The sequence below is a fragment of the Manduca sexta genome, chromosome 27, assembly GCF_014839805.1.
Source record: "Manduca sexta isolate Smith_Timp_Sample1 chromosome 27, JHU_Msex_v1.0, whole genome shotgun sequence".
NCBI classification, from domain to species: Eukaryota; Metazoa; Arthropoda; class Insecta; order Lepidoptera; family Sphingidae; genus Manduca; species Manduca sexta.
Window position 1 is genome coordinate 17,989,101 of NC_051141.1, and position 23,656 is coordinate 18,012,756.

At 34.7% G+C, this 23,656-nt stretch overlaps 1 long non-coding RNA gene across 1 annotated transcript; it reads left to right on the forward strand.

The window, feature by feature from the left end:
- The first annotated feature begins 1,041 nt into the window (after window positions 1-1,041).
- On the forward strand, window positions 1,042-23,554 carry LOC115451165. The gene is made up of 5 exons (XR_005113161.1): window positions 1,042-1,181; window positions 2,076-2,140; window positions 3,447-3,510; window positions 5,499-5,564; window positions 20,504-23,554. It is a non-coding gene; the product is annotated as an uncharacterized LOC115451165 (long non-coding RNA).
- Window positions 23,555-23,656: the final 102 nt, after the last annotated feature.

Below are 23,656 nucleotides of genomic sequence, written 5' to 3' on the forward strand. Positions count from 1 at the left end.
AGGAATTTTAGCATTTATACTTCGTATAACCTTTTTTTGCTTTTGACAGTTCAGGTATTAATCAATCAGTGATGTGCTAACAGGTTACCGATTCTATTGTTTTATAGTAATCGATATAATTTATGAACATGTTTCGATCGATTTAACACATTAATAACATTACCTCACTTCATCAAAAACTTATTTATTTTCATGTCATCGCCTCAAAACTGAATGCTTTACGATATGCGCTGGCATTGACGTCGTTTAGGTTTTTTTGTTAGTAAATTAGTTTGTCCATTATTCTCAAAAACTGCTGATAATTTGGGCAGCATATTCATTGGTAGGTAGAAAATAGTCCAGAAGTGGTAATCCAAAGCCTACCTACATTTTATACACGTACCGACTATTCTCATATGACAAGTAAGGATTTGTACGGAAATTAAATGGAACGAAAACATGTCAATAATTGACAGACATTTTATCTTACTCTTTTTACTTCTTACTAATATTGTAAATGTGAGATTGTGAATATGTTGGATGTTTGTTAGAAGTAATCAGAGAAACAGCTGAATGGGTTTGGATGAAGTTTTGTACTCGAGTCGTGGATTACAGAGGCTATCTATCCTGGTAATTCGGTCCAATAGAAAAAATGATTTTTTATCAAAGTTTTTATATAGATGGAAATGCTTGTTCTTGTATACGGGCAATGTATACGGGAGTGACAAAGTGACCCCTCCTGCATCTGATGGTAAGTGGAGTGGGGTCCAATCGAATATTGGCTGACGAGAGATGGTTACCTCTCGGTAGTCAATACAATTATGTCGGCCTGTTGGAACCGGATATAGAAATGCTGATCCCGGAACGTGACACAGTTACGTGAACTACACTATGGCGGGTTTAACACCTTGTGTGCAGTAGTCGCTATCCGCGCGAGTATATAATATATTCTACCACCATTAAAAGGCCTTTTCATGTTTCAGTTTATTTTTATATAAAATTATTTCTTGAATAAATGTATAATGGCTAACTTAGAGTATACGTGTTTTTCCAGTAACACCATCGTCGTATTAAGTAATGCCGATTTGCCGGAATCCAATCTACCTTTATAGACAGATCATCATCAGGTTGATACATCCCGTTGGAGAGATGCTGCGGCATCAACGATGCACCGGCAATCGAGGATCTAGCTCACGCTTCCGGTAAATGTGCTGCATGTTTATTTAAAAATTCACTATGGACTGTATCTCATTCCATCTTTTATTATCCCACTGGAATGTGCTTTCGTTGCAACACGCGTTATCGTCCCTTATGCAGACACGAAAAGCCGGTCTGGGAACTAAAAATATTGATATTTGAACGCATGAAAGAAGTTTTAGAATCAGAGTAATAGGTTCGATTAAAGGAAAACCTTTCAATAAAATGAAAGTACATTATACCTAATTACTGTGGACATTTTCCCGTAAACGAAATTTTACGGGTAGAGATATGGATCAGCTCCCTCCTAATACATCACATTTTCTATAAGGTTAGGCAAAATTTACGTGTACCGCTTGCGTTTCTGCCTAACCAATAGGGGAATATGTCGTGAGTTGATGTTTTTTTATTATCTAGCATTTATATATGCTCTCTATTCATGTCATTTAGGAACACAACGAAGCGCGTGCGGCGAAGCCGATCCGCGCTACCGTAGGTCGGGCTCGCTCAGTGACATGTCTACCTACCTCGTATTATCTCTGCACCACCTAAAGGTTGACTGCTAGAAAATGCCATTGATACTGAGTGCTCCTTAATACTTTTTTTATATAGTGTAATAAACAGAATAAATAAATAAAATGGGACATTTTTATTGATTACTTCTAGAAGTTTGGGTGCGTTATTGTGTCTTTTCGCATTCTCCTATACCAGCGCCATAATGCCTGGTGACGTCTCGGCGTGAATCGAATTATTCAATATTTGGTTCTCCTTACACCAAATGATAAAAATGTATTTTGACAGATTTTGATTTTTCTTTCCGTGATGGATTTCATACGAAGTAGTTTTGATGGAAAGTTTTTAATGAACAGAAGAGTAAAGTACCCTATTATAAATTTCAGAAGCTGTTTCGCGGTGATTCGTTCTGCAAACAGATCGTCAAAGTGTTTAAAGAAAAAACCAGAAGGTAAAATAATTCATTACTATAATTATTTAACTGAATAGAAAGATTTTAGGTTGGAACCAGTAAGCACACATCCATAAAGAGTAGCAACTCCATCCAGAACTTTTGTTTTCAAAGTGAACGTCACTGCACTGCCAATGTCGTAAATAGATGTTTACAAAAAAGATAAACACGCGATGAACACGTGACTAAAAACTCTTCTATTACAAATTCATGTTTAAGCATTGGTTAGAGTTAGATAACTTTTAGACATTATTGATATTTAAACACAACGACGGTGATCTTACGCATGTTTAATCTTAAAACTTTGCTATTCGCATTTGCAGTAGGATAGAAAGTAGTCTATAACCTTTCCAGGGTTTTAAACTATCTATATAACAAATTTCATAAAAATCTGTTCAGTAGATTATGAGAAAATCGATAACATATTGAAACGCTACGCACAGATCACTTGTATTACACAGATCACGAGCCATGTCGTTGCGGCTCTCTCTACGGTATAGCCCTTGGACAGTTGGGATATCGCCGCGCAGGTGACCGCGGTGAAATTGATGCTTCATAATTTTGTTTTTACAAAATATTATTTTATATTATAGTCATATTTTTAGTATATTGAGTTTTTTACTTCTTAGTCCGTTGTAAATAATAATTATTTATCGTTAGATTTCGTTTAGCTTAGGAATGGTCCTATTTATTTCAATGGCATAACATGACGTTGATCTTCGAGGATGCAGAGAGAATTCCTTTAAACTGATTAACGTAGTGGCATCGATGTTCTACAAGCACCCACTTCAAAAAAGGGAGGAGGTTCTCAATGCGACTGTATTTTTTTTTGTTTGTTACCTCTGAACTTTTGACTGGGTGGACCGATTTTGATAATTCTTTTTTATTTGAAAGCTAATGCTTCCGTGTAGTCCCACAAAAATTGCATTGTTGTTGGACCCTTAACTTCGGAGATACATTACAAAACTGTTAAAATAATGTGGTCAACTATGATGTCCTCAACTGATTTTTACTAACACAAAAAAGTAAATACGAAAAACTTTTTTTAAAAATATTTACCGCCTACAAAAAGCACTAAAAACCAAGATAAATACATGAACAAATTTACGAAAACAATGTTTAATTTTAGTAAACCGGCTCCAAAATTAGTAATATATATAAGTAATGTTAAATATTTTTTTGGTTTTTAGTTGTTTTTGGAGCGGTGTAATTTTTGTTATTTCTGTGTTGGATTTTATATGATGTAATTCTGAAGAAAATACTTAATGAACAAAAGAGTCAAATACCCTTTTATAAATTATTTCAGAAGCTGTTTTGTGCTGATTCTTGCTGCATACAGATCGTCCACATGTCTAAACAACAGTCAGAAGGTACGACAATTCACCAATTTTCAACTAAAAAAAAAGTTAGCACGCATTCATAAACAGTGGCAGCCCTGCCCTGGATTTTTGCAAGTTGCACGGCACTGCGCTCTTCACTTTTATTGAAGCTCGGCAAAGTGGCTTCACTGCACCTGATGTTAACCTATAATATGACCTATAACTAAGATGTTAAGAGTCTGTTTCACAAATTTCAAGTTAATCTTATTTGAGTTATCCTCTTAAACAATTAATGTAAATAGTTCTTATTTTATTATAATTTATTTAACCGTATTATATATTTATGAAACAATTAGCATCTAAAATTGTGACACAGGCCCTTTGTATCATATGCCTAATACATATGCTAACTACAATGTTCTTCAAACGGGAACACTTGCTAGGCGGGAGAAATATATATAGCGGTGGTCTCTTTTCGGACAGATATAAAATATATCTTAACACCTGCTTCTGTTAATATCATGAAGACGTCTTTTAGTATTACAATTAGGTAATAGTAAATGTACTTAATACCTTTATGTTGTCTTTTGCTGACCCAGTCGTCGTTCCAGTGCATGGTGAAACAACTCCATCAACAACTTTAGTCTTTGTTGGATCAAACACTATCGAGGTTTCGCCTAAATTCCATATTCCTGGAGGATAAGTAATGTTTATTATTTAACTCCATTAGAGTATGTTAATAGAATAAAATACTCTTTGGATACATAATATAGATCGAAAATTTCTTTACGGTGATACTTTACAGGTTGAGGTTGTTTTATTGAGATGTTATGTCGCTCTCGGAAAGAAATGAACTAGTCAAGACCTGGTTTGACCCGATTAAAAGGTGTTTTTATATTATTATTTTTGATATATTTAGCAGTTTGCTAAAGCCTTCCTTCTGGACAAACCTCAACTGCATTTTTCAATTCAGCGGAGATGTTATGCAAGTTCTTGTTCCTTTTCTAAGGGAATCGTTGTCGGTCTGCCCAAGTTTTTAACCTAACCTAACCCTTTCATGTACAGTCGATGTTGGGATTACGTATATTTTTGACGTGTGTAGTGAGTACATTATTTCTCATTTTTTGTACAGCCTCTTGTATGTATTCTGCGGAGTATTTCGTTTCACGTAATGATTTTTATTTCTAAAGTCGAGGCATAGCAAATCTATGACAAACTATAATATACATATTTGTTTAAAGAAACAGTAATAAACTTGTAAAAAGTTAAGAAACCAACAAAATCTGTTTAGCCAAGGAAAAATGAAATATCAAAATGAACGAGGGGGTGGTTTTAACAAATTTTAGAGAAACGAATATATCGTGAGATCAACTCGGTGAATTACCAGTTACGATTAACCATACTGATCAGTGCTGTAACTTATCTTCTATAAACTCAAAAGCACAAAACAATAAAATGGGTTCATTATATACGCATGCTGCAAGCATACTCTCTCGCAAATATCGAAAACATGTCAGTTATAAATATAGATAGAATATAATTACATAAGTTTACAAAAGTAGGTAAGTAAGTATTCAAAGAAAAGTCCCCATTTCGCACTGATTGGATGAAATATTGAAGCTGTTTTATAAAAATGGTATCATATCTAGCCGGCAAGTTTAAATGTGCGATAATGGTTTTCCCTTTCTTTTATATCCGCGCCATATTGCCTTAAGTCGTCACTCTGTGATTATAAAATTATTGTATATTTACTACTCTTTTCACCAAATTTTAAACATGTTTTTGGCAGATTTTGATTATTCTTTCTCTGCCCGATTCTAAATGCTGTAGTTCTTATGGAAATACAAATACAACAGGAAATGAGGCATGCCCTATGACGTCACTTTCGAATTATTTGATATTTACTATTCCTTTCACCAAATTTTAAACATGTTTTTGGCAGATTTTAATTATTCTTTCTCAGCCCGATTCTAAATGCTGTAGTTCTTATGAAAATACAAAATGAACTCAAGATTCAAATAACTTTCTGTAAATTTCAGAAGCTGTTTCGTGCTGATTCTTGCTGCACACGGATCATCAACGTGGTTTCATAGAACAGTCAGAAGGTAAATCGAATTTCTACTTTTATTCAATGTATGAAATTTTGGAACAATTAAAGTTTGATTGAGAAGAAGTTCAGACAGCTTATATATTCATATAATAAATATGCATTAGAAATATATATTTTTTAAATCTGCATTGAAGTAGATTGGTCATAATTTATCCACCATGTCGCTCCGTGCGTCCGTTTTCACAGGTGTTCAGTCACTTTTCACGATTTCAAAATACTTTTTTTTACAAAAACTCCAGCCTCTTCCGACGAGGAACGGAAAAAGCTATTAATAATGCTCACATTGACACCCAAAGTTTTAACTCTACTCCGCACCCACTCCGACAAAACATGATGTACGTCTTCTCTTCTCTAACCTTGACCTAAAAGTCCGTCCTTGAAATCAATGTTAAGTCTTTCAAATCAAGCTGTCGCTTTGATAAGCTGACCATTTGACGAGTTGTACCTCGGTTTGAGTTCAGAGCAACACGGCAATTAGCAGTCATTTGACAAATATCACTGATTGAATATAGAAGATTCTTCGAACGTACCCAGTGATTCATTTGTATTTTTCCGAAATGACATAGATTTTCATGCTATTTTAGGTTGCTTGTGTTAATGTGCGTGCATACTCGAGACAGAGCGTCAGCAGCTTTATTATCTTTACCCAGGCGATAAATTACATCATACTTAAAACTAGATAATTCGAACTTCCAACGTTCAGTCTTCTCATTTTTTAATTTGCTTGAGTTAATTTGGGAAAACATGAACGAAACTGATTAATGATCTATTTTTAATAGAAAATGTTTCCTAGTAAGATTGTAACGCCCTTTGCGTAGAGCTTCAACTTTAGCAGTAGCTTCCTTCTCAATCGAAGATTGCCGTTTTTCGGAATCAGTTAAAGTTCGAGAAAAAAATGCACGTTGGCCTTTTTGAGTTAGAGTAGCCGCGAGCACGTTTCTGGAAGCATCTGTTTCTACAATAAACGTAACCTTTTCGTCAATGGCAAATAAGATAGTTTTAGCTATATCTTTTTTTAGATCACTAAATATAATAGTAGCTATATTAGAAAAGGAAAAGAATTTACAGAAAGGAGTGGTTTAATTCTTTCCGAAAAGTTTTGTATCCATTTGCTCTTTTTAATGCTGCAGCATTTTCAGGCGTGGGCAGGTTATTAATGGCTTTAGTCAATTTTCATCTGGTTTGATCTTGTTGTTTTGTACCGTGTGACCGAGAAGGCTTGTTGTCATTTCATTTTATACACATTTTTGTTCGTACAATGTACGGTTATATTTACTAACTGCTTCCGTAAATTTTGATAAATTGTCATCGTGTCCTTGTTTGGTCTTCCTACAAACGGTAACGTCGTCAAGATAAGTGAAAACATCCTGTAAGTGTTCTTGAACATCCTGTAAGTGTTCATTGCACGCTGAAATGCAGCAACGTATTGTTACTCCAAAAGGAATCCTAGTGAATTCATATGGTTTTCCATTTCAAATCTGAAGCCGCTGCATTCGGTTCGTCCTTTAAACTCTGGGCGAAGATAACATGATAAGGCAGTTTCAGCTTTCTTTGCAACTGATATGGTAGAAAGATATTAGTGGAATAAATTAATAAATAACTTAAATATCACAAGTAAACTGGCTTTAATCCACTAAAATTGAGCTAATACATTTTAATGATAGATAACAATAATATCGTCTTGGTGATAAACTACAGCGGAAGTAAATGAGTCCATATCCAATACTTTAAACTAAATAAATAAAATATGCAAAGCACGTGTATTAAATATTTGCATTTATATTACTAAGACTGGATACAATGTAATTCTACTTGTTAGTTATAAAATATAATTTTATGTAATAAAACTTAAATATATCAACCAATAATCATCACTATAAAGCAGATAATAGCAGCAAATATTGAAGAGGAACTATACATAATTTCATTTGTTTATTTTAGGGAACTAAAAAGTTACATATTATTCAAACGCTACGTCAGATCAGTTCTATTCAGTGCCATGTCCTTGCGGCTCTCTCTACGGTATAGTCCTTAGCCAGTTAGGATATCGCCGCGCGGACGAACGCGGCGAAATTGATGCTATTTGATTTTGTTTTAAAATAGTTTAGAATATAATTTTCATTTCGTAAGGTCCCAAACTTGGATTTACGATAAACTATTTGCGTATTTTTATTATGTTGAGCAATAGTTTATTACTTCTTGGTCCGTTTTAAATAATTATTTTTGCGTTGGATTTCGTGTAGCTTTGAAATGGTCGGATATTCATTGCAATGGCATAATATTTATTTTATTTTACACCTTGTACACTGGAAGTGTAGAGAAGATGGAGACAGATGCATAATAAAAAATAAAAACATACACAATGAGAATAATAAAAAAGCAAATGTATGACAAAAAAATAAAATTTATCAAGTTAAAAGCGATATACTCGTATATATAAACATAAAAGATATGACGTTGGAATTCGAAGATGCAGAAGGGAACTCCTATAAACCGAATAACGTAGTACCATCGATGTTCGACCTTTATCCTCAACTCATATAAATAGACATATATCTAGGTAGTGTAGGTCGATCAAATCCAAATCTAAAAAAAAAACTTGGAGTCCAACCATTTGAACTTCTGCGATTGAGACGCTTTGCCCACTACTGTCGACGTTCCCACTGCAGGCATAGTCTCATTTGCTTCTACAACGGGCGCTGACCTTTCAGATCCAACACTTTGGCTAGGAATACTCGATACCTTTTGGGAACACGCATGAACTTTTCAACTGGCCGATGTAAATGGGACCCATCACAAGTCACTCGAGTGTAATCTCTTCTACCAAGACATTCTAATACCTGCGCCTGCCACCATTTAAAACCCCGCGCGAAGTCTTTATACCAAACCAGATCCCCAGGCTTGAACTCTCTCGCTAACCGGAACCTTTCATTTGTAGGCCCCCATGATTTCGCAAGCTTCGTTACAACGGGCTTTAAGGAATCAAGTCTTGTTCTTAACTTTCTACCCTGCAATGACTGTGCAGGAGTCACACCAGTAGTAAAATGAGGAGTGTTATGATAACCAACAAAAACCTGTATATGGCCAACTCGACGTTTATCCCCTCATGTAAAGCCTTTTTGATAACCCCTTTAACAATTTTAACTGCACTCTCTGCGGCTCCATTGGAGGCTGGATGATAAGGAGCCGTGAACATTTGTTCAATACCATTATTAGAGAGGAAACTTCTAAAATCATTACTATAAAAAGGAGGACCATTATTGGAGACGACTTGCTTGGGAAGCCCCCACCGCGACCATGACTCACGTAGCTTACGGATTGTAGCTTCAGCTGTTATACGCGCCATTTTAAAAACCTCAATCCATTTCGATCTCGCACATCAACAAAAACTAGGTAAGTATATCCACCGATAGGCCCTAAAAAGTAAATGTATCCTCTCATACGGACGTTGAGGCTAACCCCACGGTTCCGGAGGTGCCGCCGGTGGGGTGAACGCGACCGAAGCGCACTTAACACACGCACGGCATACTGCCTCCACCGCCTCGTCGATCTCCAGCCACCATACATAACTCCGAGCATACGACTTGATTCTAACGATACCCATGTGAGGTTCATGCGACTCTTGCAAGACTCGCGGTCTACATGAGCTGGGTACTACCAGACGATGACCTCACATTAAACAACCCAGCTCAATATACAACTTGGGTTTTCTAGTTATAAAAGGTTTTAATTGCACTATGCCAACTTCTTCAGGCCAACCGTTTTCTACATAATTACAAACACGACTTAATATCGGATCGCGTGCTGTCTCTTTCTTGATTGTGTTGTTATCGAGAAGTATTGCATTCGTAGCAAAATGTTAATAAGTTTGTTCCAGAGGTTCGTACTTATCATAGTCATCCACCTGTAAACGCGAAAAAATATCCGCGCTATTATTACTGGAACCTATGTACTCTATGTTAAATTCATATGCCGCGACTATAAGCGCCCAACGCTGCATGCGACTTGCGGCCATCGTAGGGATTCCATCATTAGGACCAATTGGTTTCAATACATCTATGAGCCATTTCTGTGAATTCTGACAGGTTACATATAAATATAATATCCAAGCTCTGGGATATAGTATTAAGCAATCGTATGACCCGTGACAAGGGCGCAAACCTTAATACATTTGTTCGTGGTGTTTGGTGTTTAATTTGTTTTAGATCCGTCATAAAACTTGGACACTAAGTCGCAAACGTCTAACTTCAGATCCTTGAACAACTCGTTGTACGTCCTTTTACTTATACACGAGCAGGCTGAACCAGTGTCAATGTCTATCGTCAACTTGGTATTCAACTAACACAACAACGTTAATTTAACTGGACTATAATCACCTACATTTAATCGAAGCATTGGTTCTTCCTCGTCGCACTCAGAGTTTGCAGATTCTAAGCCTTTTGCTCACTAGTGCTGTGGGTATGCCTGCGATCTAATCTAAGCTGCCTCTGTCCTCCGTTGTTTTGCTTCTCTGAATACTTAAATGGGCAAATCTTCTTTACATGACCCCTATTCTTACACAGAGCGCATACAAAATTTGAATATCTGCACTCCTGTATTTGATGTCGCCCACCACAGGCAGTACACGAATCATTCATTATTTTGACGTCAGTACTTTCACCGGCATCCCTGCTACTCCCTCCACTCATAAAAGGTTTCCTGCTACGCAACGAAGTAGCATTCAACGCTTGAAAATCAACTGTAGCTGCCGGTGTCAACGGCATCACAACGGCCACAGCATTGCGCTCCGCCGCTTCCAAAGAAGTCACAAGAGTTACAGCTTCAGAAAATGACACTCTCCGATTTCGCAAATAAACGCTGTCGAATAAGTACTCTTCTCACAACACCACGAACTGCATTACATTTTCATTAGCGCTCTGTTTTTTCTGGCGAAAACAGTAACGATCGGCCCATACTGATGGCCGCGGTTGTAGCTGTCGGTTTTTTTAGGACTAGCTAATGTGACCATTAACTCATACACCTCTTCTCCGACTATAGAGATTAGAGTCGGCAACTTTAATTTCTCTTCCACGCCGTTAGCAACAAAATACATGTCTACTCGCTCGCAGTACATGGTCCAATTACCTGTCTCCAAATTGAACTCTTTAATTATGCCGACCGTCATGATAACGCTATTCCATCCTCATCGCCAATAAAATATCTTTAGTACCAAATGAATCTCATATTAGTTTATTAATTTAGTGACTAATAAAAAACATGACAACCCATTATAAATAAAGAACATTAAAAATAAAACTACCGATAAACCTACTTGCTAATACTAATAAAACATTACAAAACCGAAAGACAAGTCTACATCGGAAATGTTCTGCCTTCTTCAATACATTTGCGAAAATACTTACTTTATCTGCAAATGTTTCAGCACACTTCGCAGACTCAATGTTTAATAATACTCAATTTATATGGCTTAGCATTTTTTACCTTTAACACACTTGAAATTGACACACAAATTAATAAAGGTCGCAGGAATACGCTGGATGCAGGCCGTTTTCGACAGGTCCGTTTGGAAATCTTTGGGGGAGGGCTATGTTCAGCAGTGGACTTTATATGGCTAATGATGACACCAGAAATTTCATTTTTTTTAAAATCTTTGCTAGGGCAAATTGCCTCGGAAAAACATTCTTGCGTGCGTAGGGAATCTGATTATGCACGAGGGTATATCGTTGCTGCTCAATGGTTGACATACTATTGATTAGTTTTTTTAAATTCCTCTTCACTTCAATTCATGTTTCTACCTACCTCACCTTCCCCATGACCTTTCTTATGCTGGCCACTTGTCATAGTCTAGCAAACTAATATTAGCCGTTAAATAAAACATATTAATTATTCAATAAAATTTCTCAATCTACATGTCGTGCATGTCAATAATTAGAAACTCATTAAATCATCGATATAATACATCGGAATACTCTGTGTTTTTTTTCATCATCTGAGTATTGTTACTCGATTTTTCTACATCATTTCCCGTAAACGAATGAAATATACTACAAATAGAGTGGTGCTATACCAGGAACTGTTCAGAGGAAAAGCTTGTAGATTTTTGTTGGTCGAGTCACTGCGTGACTCCATTATAATATTCATAATGAAGATAATTTCAAATTATGACTTTCGCAGACTTTATTATTTCATAAAATACGAGAATATTTGTAACTTTAAACCCTACAATAAAACGCTTAACGCTCGTTGTGTCCGGAGACTCATTCTTGGAAATATCTATGTGTATCTAATTTAACTTACATCCACATTGTGATAAAATTGATATATGTTAAAATGCTTGGTACCACGCATGCAAATCACACGCTATGTCGCAATCTCAGTATTTCAATATGAAATTGTCTTGTTTCTATCGGATCTTTTTTTTATGCTTTTTTATTTAATTTAAATCAGCATTTACCATTTTATTTACATTGGTAACATATATTATTAGTAGTTCCTTAATTCCCAAAATAAATCTTGAACAAGTTGATTGACATTTTTAAAGACGAAACTGCCCGTATTGTCTCTTAAATGCTCAGAACAAAAGTACTATTTTACTTATATTTTTAATAAGGATATTTTAACGAATCCCTTAATTATTTTGTGCCTTCAAAAATTAAAGCTACGCATTATTTCTTAGAATATACGCAAACGCAACTGATATTGATATTTGTCACCCGGATATTGTAAGGATCAAAAGTACACGGCGTTATTTCTTTGTATTTTCTTTACCAAACGTAGGTGTATAAAATATTAACAGAAAGTTAATATTTTAAACTAAATACATAAAATATAAAAAGCACGTTTACTTCGCAGAAAAACACATTACAAAACATATACATATATATTCTTCTTATTTTCGTATAAACTTTTGAAGGCTAGCGAACCTTGCCAAAGTTTACATATTTTCCACGAGAGTAAATTATTGAAATAAAAAGTACCTACATTGTATTATGTTCATGAAGGACATGGTCTGTCCGTGAGCCAAATTTCAACCAAAACTGTTTAGCGGTAATTAATTTATTTCAAACACTCAAACATTGATTAAAAATTATTCTTATTTATATTACTAACGTAAGAGATAATATAATTAATAAGCCATTTAAAGAAGTTTTACTATAAGCTAATCTTTTTAAAAATGCATAAAAAATGCAAAGAAGAACAACAACTGCCGGTTTAATAATGACAAGAAATCCTCAAGGTCTTTGGCAAATTATGTAAACGCGCTGCGTTTTATTAGAGTTTATACACGTAGTAATAAACCCATAAATAAGAAATTTGGGGAGACTTACTGAAATAATTTTAATTTATGGAAGGTAGTCATAATTCGATTAAATATGCAAGGAACACACATTTATTTTCTTTCATTCATAATATAAATGTTCGGCTTTTTATCTTTTATTTACTTACTTTTTTGTTCCAAAATTTAATTTTATGTAAACTTAATTACATCAATAAATCATCACAACTATAAAGCCTGTATATTGAAGATGAAGTATACATAATTTCTTTCGTTTGTTTTAAGAAACTAAAAAGTTACAGCTTTTTGAATCCCTACACACAAAGTACTTTTATTCAGTGCCAAGTTGTTGCGGCTCTCCCTACGGTATAGCCTTGAGCCACTTAGGATATCACCACGCGGCCAACCGGTGAAATTTGTGCTTGATAATTTTGGATTAATTTAATATAGAATATAATTTTCGTTTCGTTAGGTCCCAAACTTTGAATTGGGGTAAATTGTATTCGTCGTGTTTTTATAATGTTGAGCGATAGTTTTTTTCTTTGTCCTTTTTTTTTTGAAACGTTATGTATAGGTCACTTATTCAGTGTCACGTCGTTGCGGCTCTCTCTACGGTATAGCCCTTGACCAGCTGGGATATCGCCGCGTATGTGACCGCGGTGAAATTGATGCTTCATATTTTTTTCACTTAATATATTATTTTATATTATAGTTATATTTTTAGTATGTTAAGCAATAGTTTTTTTTACTTCTTAGTCCGATGTAAATAATTATTTTTTCGTTGGATTTCGTTTAGCTTCGGAATGGTCCTATTCGTTTCAATGGCATAATATGACATTGAACTTCGAAGATGCAGAGGGGAACTCCTTTAAACCGAATAACGTAGTGGCATCGATGCGACTGTATTTTTTGTTTGTTACCTCAGAAACTTTGACTGTGTGACTCGATTTGATAATTATTTTTTTGTTCGAAAGCTAATGCTTGCCGTGTTGTCCCAAACAAATATTAAAAAACAATACTTGTAAATGTTCTTTTTAAGTCAGTAAATTTTTACGGCTCCAAAGAAAAAGCACAAATATACGAATCTAGGCTATCACTGCCAGAATATTTTCATGAGCCCTGGTATCCACAACTTCTGCATCGGAACCACATGTCTTGCTTTTTTCCGTATTTAAATAAACCGCAAATGATGCTGCCTCATCTGATCTGATAGTCGCAAATTTCATTTTCGTGTACTTGATCAGTAAATGAATAATCATCACCACTTTTATATAATTTTCTTTCTGCCTCTTCAGCCCTTCGTTTCTGGTTGTAATCTTCTTGCCTTTAACCCCTATATCTTTAGTAAGTTTCAATTTGTTATATTTTGATTTTTCTTTGGCACAGTTTTCTTTATTACAGTTTCCGTTATTTTACTTAATCGTCTTTGTCTTATTCTCTTTTTCAGTTCTTTTCTTCAAATACTGTTTTCATTGGTTTGTTTGTTAAGGTTTCAGAATGCTGTTTTGTTCTTCAACGTTCTGCCTTTTTTATAGATAAGTTGTTGTGGTAGTGAACTCAAAATGGAGACAACATTAGCAAAGTCAATAACTAATAATGATTTCTTATGTTTCCACGAACGTTAGACATTAAAATTAAACTATTATCCTTAAAACATGATCTAAGAACATCGGAAAGCTAAATATTAAAATCGCGATAAAATCCGAAAAATATTTTAATTTTAAAGTCAATAACTGTTTAATCGTTAAATTAATTGTATTAATTTAACGATTAAACAGTTATTGACTTTACAGTACGTCTTCCCAGCTTTGGACACTTTATGTAGCTATTGTTAGAAACCGCTAAATTGTACCTTTTCTTTACAGTGAATTTTCTACTGAATCAACCTTCCAAGAAGTATTTGTGGTTGTCAGATTTCTTTTCCGTAGCATCTAAAAAAAAGAAGATATTTGTATCTAAAATTACATTAAAATATAATATGAAAGTTAATAGGATCTATGTCAGGTAGTGAGAGCCATGGTAAGCCGCCATTTCTCGCTGACCATCATTTAGGTTCATCATACATGAAAAGTAATAACATCAATATGCAGTTACACTTTTAATCATAATTTAAAACCATTGGATTTATTACAAAATAAAATATGAACACAGTTTTATGTTTACCTTGGCGCTGTTAATGGAAGTTTTTTATAAGTTTGAGGTGAAAAATATACAACCGTCCCTCATGAGTTGACTCATACACTTCAGGCGAAGTTATTCAATGGTAGTCGGAAACAGCCGAATGTTTACGATCACGCGAATGTGCCAACTTTCTATTCCATCACCATCGCTCCCATTATCCGATGGCTCTCATTACTCTGCGCTCCCCTACAGAGCCGAAGTGTGGCGGCCGCCCTAATGTGGGAACCAATAGGAACTTTCAGTGCAATATTGTGCTTACCTAATTTTGTTAATTAATTTATTCGTACCTATTTATGATTAAGGTAGGTAAGTAAAGATCTAAAAAGACTAGAATTTAGATTCTTTTTTACTTATCTTTACAATTTTGTAATGCTCACTGCGACTTGTACGTTTTATCATTATGCCTTCCGTAGTTGGAATGAAGAATATTTCTTTGTGCATGTGGTTGTCAACGACGACTCAAATCTCATTTCGCGAAATCGTATATGGTCTTCGATGTCCTCTTTTCCAGCATAATAAATATGTGTTTTAGGCATTGACGTTCTAGCCTGTGTAGAGTAAAGCGCACGGGTGTCGTGATGGTTTTGATTGACGCGTAATTTAAACTAGCTCGTGTCATTTGGCATTTCAGGTTACCACTTGGCCCTTTGCCATGTATAATAGTATGAAAATAGAACTCTGCATCTTCACAAAAATTCTATTTGTATATTTGTAATAGACAAGTTAATAAAATTTAATCTGTTTTTGAAATGTGATGTAGCGTCAGTAATATAAAAATATTTTTTTATAATATAATTATGTTTTTTTTGCTGTTGATGTTCATTTTAAAGGTATTGAATGTAGCAGCGTCGTGTCTTAGATCGTCTGATATCATTACTATACTTCCATGTTTTAAATTTTATAATTAAACTAAAATTACAAAAATCCTTGGAGCTTCTTTTATTTGTATGATTTATCATTACTGGACTCTCATTCGCATTTATCCCTTGATACTACATAGATTTATTTTAAGATTTAACGCATTTGTCCTTTTCCGGGATGAGAAAATCGATATTGAAATCCACATTGAAAACTTCACGAAAAACTTCCACCAATGACATCGATTGATGACCTTTGATTCTTTATAAAGCTTATAAAGATTTGTAATGTTCTTTAATTTAGTAGGAAGATATAAACTCGTACTTTTTTTCGACGCCAATGGGACGGAATTGCGGTTAACTTTTACTTCCTGCGGAGTTTTATTTTTGGGTATAATTTTTCTCCTCTTAATCTTTCAGAAGCCCATAATTTGCGTTGCCCATAATCTTACTCTTCGTCCCGACCTCATAGTTTTGATGTTGTCTTCGGTACCGGAGTTCCGTTGATGTGGGGTGCATGTGGGAGTGTCACTGTTTGTGTGTGATGTGTTACTGTCAGTGACCTTTGTTTGTGAGGTGTTAGTGTTAGGTTGTGTGTTATCGGTATGTGTTTGTGTTTGTGTATCGCGCAACGGATAAGCAGGTTTTAGCCTATCTATAGACACTGTGACAGTCTTGCCGTTTAATACGATCTTAAACAACTTATCACTTCGCTGTAGGACTTCATAGGGTCCTGTGTAAGCAGGTTTTAGGGAACCGGCTACAGTATCATCGTGAAGGAAGACGTGGGAAGATGTAGCTAGGTCCTTCAACAGAAATGGAGATTGTTGGTTGTTGTGACGTGACGCTGGAGGAGTTGTTCCCCCTACTTACCGTCGAACGCAAACGACCTGCATAGTCCGTCATGTCGTATGGCTCATCCTGAGGTGGTAGGAAAAAGAATTTACGATCTCACACTTCCCTACATTGGTGACCCCGACGTGATTTAGACTAAGGTTTTTTTATGTAATTTTATACTTGCTAAATCAAAGTTGCTCCGCTACATGCCGACACATGGATTCATCGATCGGCCGCCTTCATCGATCTGGGCTGCACGAGAATCCTATCTTTTCTTGTATATTCTTTGCCTATACTTCGTGCATTCTTCAGTGCCTTTCGTTTTGTTAATATTATTTCTTCAAGTCCAACATTACCAATTTGTCCTATTTCTGACCTAATCTTGAGGTTTTTAAATTTCTTTGTTCTTTTATTAGGTTCGCTTGAAGTTCCATCATCCTCAGTGCCTTTCCAAGAAGCGGAGTCCCATACGAAATTTTCTTCTTCAGATAAAAAACAATATAGTATTTCTTTATTTGACTAAGTACGTTCAGATTTCTTATTTACAATCCCATCACTAAGTGGAATGTTGATGAATGGTGGTGTCTTCAGAATTATTTTCTTTCAAATATTTCCTAAAAAAATCCATTTATCAGATATTACATATTTTATTGTTAGGTGCATTTCACCGCTGAGAGATTCTAAGTGTTAAGAGTGTAAGATAACATTTTTTGTATAATATTGTTAGACATGTCGTTTTGTGGGATACGTTGCCTTAATGTCTTCCATCTCAAATATAATTACAATCATTATTATAAAATTAAAGGCTTAGAATTAAGACGCAAATATTAATGGTTCTAAATTGTTTAATAATATACCTTCTCTAATTCTATGTCGATTTTTACTTTAGCAAAAGTCTTTAAAGATTTCTCACAACATGTTTCTTCAATGTTTTCTTTATTAACAATGACTTCTGTAGACGATGCTTGGATTATATTAGTATGATCTTGTTCTTGTTTATCCTAACATTTTTAATAATAAGTAATAACAAATTTGTATTATTATTAAAGGCTTGCCAATTGTCATGCCATGGGGTAGATATAGTTACATACACTCAGGGATAGTCACAGACATCAGCTTATTACGATTTATGATACCTATATCATATCCAATTTTTTTTTTCTCAAAATACCACTAACAATTTCTTAAACATTTATGCGGTTTAATCAGACTTCACATAATACGCACACACAATACACACTTTTTATTGCCAAAGTAATAGGTAACTAGTACAGGGACCACCTAAAATTGTAATAAATGTGTGTGGATAAAATAGCAGCCTACCACCGTCTTCCTTATTTCTGGTGCCTTCATCCGTAAAGACTTCGTCAAAATTGTCAATTCTTTACATTTTATTCTACACTTTTCTATAAGGTTTCGACATGAAACGTACGATTTGCCTTAATTTCTAAGCCGTTATCATTTATTTTCCTTCCATTTATAAACATTTTGTGTTCGTTTGTGACCTTTACGACGATTTTGATCAGTACTACAGTCGAAGTTGCAATAGAGTATTCAAATAGCAAGTTTTTAATTTTGGTATGCTAAGCTTTTTTTTTTTTTTTTTTTTTTCTATACTTAATGTTTCACAACGTAAATTTGTGGTACACTGTGGGTGTCGGGGGGGAGTGGGTTTCCGCGATTTGATACGTAGCCCGCTCCCCCCGATTTTATTTTGTGCCATCAGCTAGGTGACGCATTGCCTAGTGATGGCTTAAATTTGTGGTACACTGTGGGTTTCAGGGGGGAGTGGGTTTCCGCGATTTGATACGTAGCCCGCTCCCCCCATGTAATAGGGGAAAGGGAGGTGAAGGAAGGTGGGATTGGGAAAAGGGGAAGGAGGGGGGAAGGATAACCTTGTGTTTATCTGATCGTTATGGTTGGTGTAACTGTGAAGTGTGGCGTGTGTTTCATGGGTTGTGGTAAAGTGTGTAGTGTCGGGGAGTCTGCAGGAAGTAACGAGCCTCAGCATTTTCATGTCTGGGCCCGTCACCCCGCAGGCCCCCTGGAGAGTGTTCGGTTTAGTTGTTCCATGTGTGTAAATGTGTGTGTATGTGGGTTTGTTGCCGAGAGAGTGTTGTTCAATTTATTATTATTATTTACAATGTTTCGATTTACAATAGTCTTAAGCTAAAGTACAAAGGTAATTCGTCAATATGTTACTATGGTTGTTCGAATAGGAAAATTGGTGTCTTAGTCTAGGTATGCTAAGCTAGCACCTTATGTAAGCTAGGATCTTTATCACTGAAATCAATGCTACACTGATCAGTGTAAATAGGAATGATATTGTAATTGGCCATACTTATTTTTGCGTATTCTGCGTTCTATTATATTCGCTTCAAACGTTCCATGTTTTGGTGAATTTATGAGACAAGTTGGGTTTTCACAGTCTGACTCTTCATTTTATAGACCAGTATCGTCCATAGCTGATGAAAATATATGAGGTTCCGAAGACCTTGGTGAATATGAACTCAAAGAGGTCGAGAAAGATAATTTGAATGACGTTGAGCGTTGTTGCTATAAACGTTTTCACCTGCATTTTCAATATCGCTCATTGTAGAATCTATATAACAAGTACTAGGCATACGTGTTTTTGTTTATTTGACTGTAAATTCTACGTTGAGACGATCCTTTTTTAAGGCAATAATTATTTTCACTCTTGGCAGTTCCTATTACCTTTTTTATTACCTTCGTGGACAAACTAGATACCTAAAATAAGGTGAAAAATTATTTGAATTAAACCCATATATATCTCTAAGAACGGTAGAATTGATTCAATGAATAAGTAAGTAGTACCTATTCAATAATAATTATTAGTTGTGAGGTAGATTCTCATAAAACTCTCTAAAATTGGATGGGATCTTCTGTTTTATCATCTGTTTTTACTTTATCAAGTCCAGCGATAAATATTGCAAATCGACCTTTGGAGAGAGATAATCGGCTAATTTCGGCTTCGTAGAGCATTACCACAGTCGCACACTACTACCAAACACTATTAATCCATGTCTATTAAGAGCTGTTAAAATATTTAAAATAGGATTTTATTTATTGAGTAAAATACATATTTTTTATATGGTTTAGCTTTAGGTGATTCCTTGATAACATGTTACCTATGTTTTTTTTCTTGTGTTATAACATGACCAAACGTACTATTAAAAACATAGAAGGGTAATGAGTACCAAAAAAATAAATATTAACTCCTGTAACGGGACTTATTTGAAAGACATAAAACGGGGTAACTCAAAGAAGCGATTGTGATATTTTATATCAAATTATAGGTCGCAAAAACACTATTACCTATAACTATTCCACCGAACTACTTATAATGTCCCTATAATGTTCCTAGTGTTATTGAAGGGTCATTTTTTAGTCATTCATTTCACTTATCGGTGATTTGAGAGGCCAGCTAACGGGAGTTTTTAATAGTCCCGATTAAATTAGCATGAATAGTGAAATAATATTTTAAAGCGATAAGCAAACAGATGATATTTTATCTTAGTTGGCACCAACAAATAAATTATTTTGCAATTTAATATTAATAATTTTTAGTTTTAGTTAGATAAGTCTAGCCTATAAAGTCCTTGAATTCGTAACTTCTTTGCCATAAATACAGTAGAATTAAGAACCTCCTCCTTTTTTAAGTCGGTTAAAAATGCATAGACCTGTGTGTTGTTCTTGCTATGTTTCGCCCTTGACGCAAGTCATTGCATTTCATTTTAATAATATTGGAATCATTCATTACAGATGTGCGGGTTTCTGTTCTTCGATCTACAAGTACGTACCGAGTGAAACTGCACGAGCGACAGCTGTTATCGATTGCTACAGTGACGTCACCATGCCCATGCGAAAGGCTATGCATTTTACAGAAAGACTTGATCAGACTAAATAATATATTTTTTGTGAAGTTTATCTAAAAGCCAGTTTTGAATATGTATTTAGTTTTTTTTTAACACTGAATGAGGAATGATTGTATTCAAAATAAAACTTCCTTACAGGTTTTTTCGCGATAAATTTGTTTAATTATTAATCTAAATTAAAACTTAAATTTATCCCGAAGAAATGCGTAAAGTAGTTTTATTTCATTTCATGACGAGTTGAGCTAACCGATCGTGGCTAGAACTCAGCCCTAATGATTTTTTTACTGAAGACAGCACTTATCACCGTGTAGACATAAGTGTTGTGCAGAAATAATTTGCAAATGTGTGCTACATTCAAAGTTCTATAGAATATCTTCCGTCACTAACATATATAACCAGTAATTAAAATCTTACATTGGTCTCAATGACAGTAGCAGCACAATGCTGGGTTAAATAAGTGTCTGGCTTAATTATGATCTATTAAAACTTAATAAATAAAATATGCGTGTGCTTTTTGGAATGCATTTTGTTAAATCATGAATTACAAATCTATCAAATACATTTTGATATTGCGTTAATAAATTTAACCACATACTCGTCACTTCCGCTAATATTGTGTCAAAATCATCCATGAATAATGAAGCACCAAAACTCCCAGTGTTATGACTTTCTGATTTTTTAATAATTTTAAATATGAGGTGTACGTTAATGTATTTCTGACTATAAATGTGACGTTGTTGCTACGATGAGTTCTCTTAGAGCAGTAGTAGTGGCGACTAAGGCGCGTAAAATAAGTTGCTTTTTATTAATGTTTATTTGGTTTTAAATTTACATCTATGATTCAAATTACTTATTGTAAAGTGTTAATTTGCAAAAGATCAGTATGCCGTTTAATTTATAAAGCGATTTCAAAATAACCCTGAATAATACAGCCAAACACAACAATAAGAAACTCGTGAACTGGTTTTTATTTATATTCGATGTACTATTGTACATATTTATGAAGGTGCCTGCTGATAATTGATTTTGGATCATGTTAATAAGATAAAAATATAGGCATGCACATCTTTGAAGTGTAATACTATAAGTTGGAAGTCAATTGTTTTTTAAAATAAATATATTTCATAGTGCAGAATAAACCATATTGAAATTTTAATAATTACAAGTATATCTTTTCTATTCGGTTCATGTTATTTTAACTGCAGTGTAATTACCTAATTTACTAGATATTTTTTTAAAAATAATTGAATTGAATACCTGAAATCGTGGTTTGGCAAAATGATTTCACTGTTATTATTACGAATATAAGACCCAACGTCGCTTAACTACCGTATTGCTGCTAACTGCGACTTTTTGCGTCTTTGTGTATGCCCAGCGATATAATAATTTATTTGTACTAGTATTATGTAGCTATGGACCCTTGCTAGCTATGTAAGTAAACACATATAAAATGCTTTGCAAAAGAACGGACACCAAAAGAAGTTTATTTCAATGCCGATTGCAATTGATTAAATTGAATATAAATGTTTGATGTAGTTTGTATGTTTACTTATAATCTTGTAAATTGATATATTATGCGTGAAGTTAAATCTGGCATTTTTTTCATACATTTTCGATGAATTCAACAGAATAAAAGTAAACTGAATAATAAGTAGTTAGCTCAACAAAACAAAGACAAAATTATTTTATTTAGATTATTTTTTAATAAAAACGTTATAAATCTATACTCCTAATAAATAGAGTGACCTTTCGTTAAAATCACAACTTGCATCCTTCTGGGAATACTTTCCACGATATTTTTACCAACGTCTTGTGGAGTACGTTCCCAACTCTACTGCGATTAATCTTTTAAGCTCCTTGATGTTTTCGTGGAACAGATTACACTTTAGAACATGTGAGACATGCTCAATCGGTTTGAAGTCAGAACTTCGAGCTCGCTAATCCAAACGACAGATCCCAAATTCTAGCATATACAATTCTACGTCGCCAGTGCGGCAAGCTCGAGCATGGTCTTCCAGAAAACTGTCTTTGCTCCAAGAGCTGTTAATGCAGGTCATTGATATAGAATAAGGACTTCCATGATGTACTGCAGTGCATTTAGTATTCAGCTTTTTTTGAAAATTAACTCCTTATGATCCGTTGAATTAATTGCTGCCTAAAACGTAATTGAGCCTCCTTTGTAAAGAGTGATTTCTTCGAAAAACACTTGCATAGGATTCTTCTGATTTTCGCAGCATTCTCCGGCGTCGGCCCTCAACATACAAAAATACCTTAGCTTCATCGGAAAACAATACTTTATTCTAGTTCTCTAAAGTCAAGCTAATTTCTACTCCTCTTACTTCTTTAACTGGGGGTAGTATATCTATCAAAAATCTGCACAAACATGCCTAACAATGTAATAGGCGGTATATTTTTTGGTTCTGTCTATTGCATAAAAAGGACGCACATGAGAGCCAGTCATATCATACGATAGGTCAGCACTCAGAAAAATGTTCGCTGTAGAACAGAGGTTCTTAAAGTATTTGTTGTCACGCCACGCTGTTGCGTAAAATAGAAATGCCCACGCCTCCTCTTCTCTTCAATGCAAAGAAGAGAAAGACAGGGAGCTAACATTCTTCATGCCTTTGGTATTCTAACTGATGATCCTGAAAATTTGTATATGTATACGTTGTCACGGGTTCAAATAGTACCTTTCATCCGATACACATATTTCAACGATAGTTAGTATAGTATATATTATATAGTTAGTATAGTAGATAGATAGTGGAAACCACTATGACTTACACGATTATTAGATGTACCAAGTCCTCAAATGATTAAGCTTGAGATACCCATCCATTCTTTCTTAGATTCTTCCTTAGATTATCGTACTTTTTTTAGATGACTAAAACCGCATAATTTAATAGTAATATAATTCGGAACGAATTCTAGAAATGATACATCATTTCTTCATTCGCTTTGTGCGAATATTTAAATTCATATTGAATGTTAATACACAATATAAAATTATTGAGTACGTTGAGTACAGACATCGCGTCCT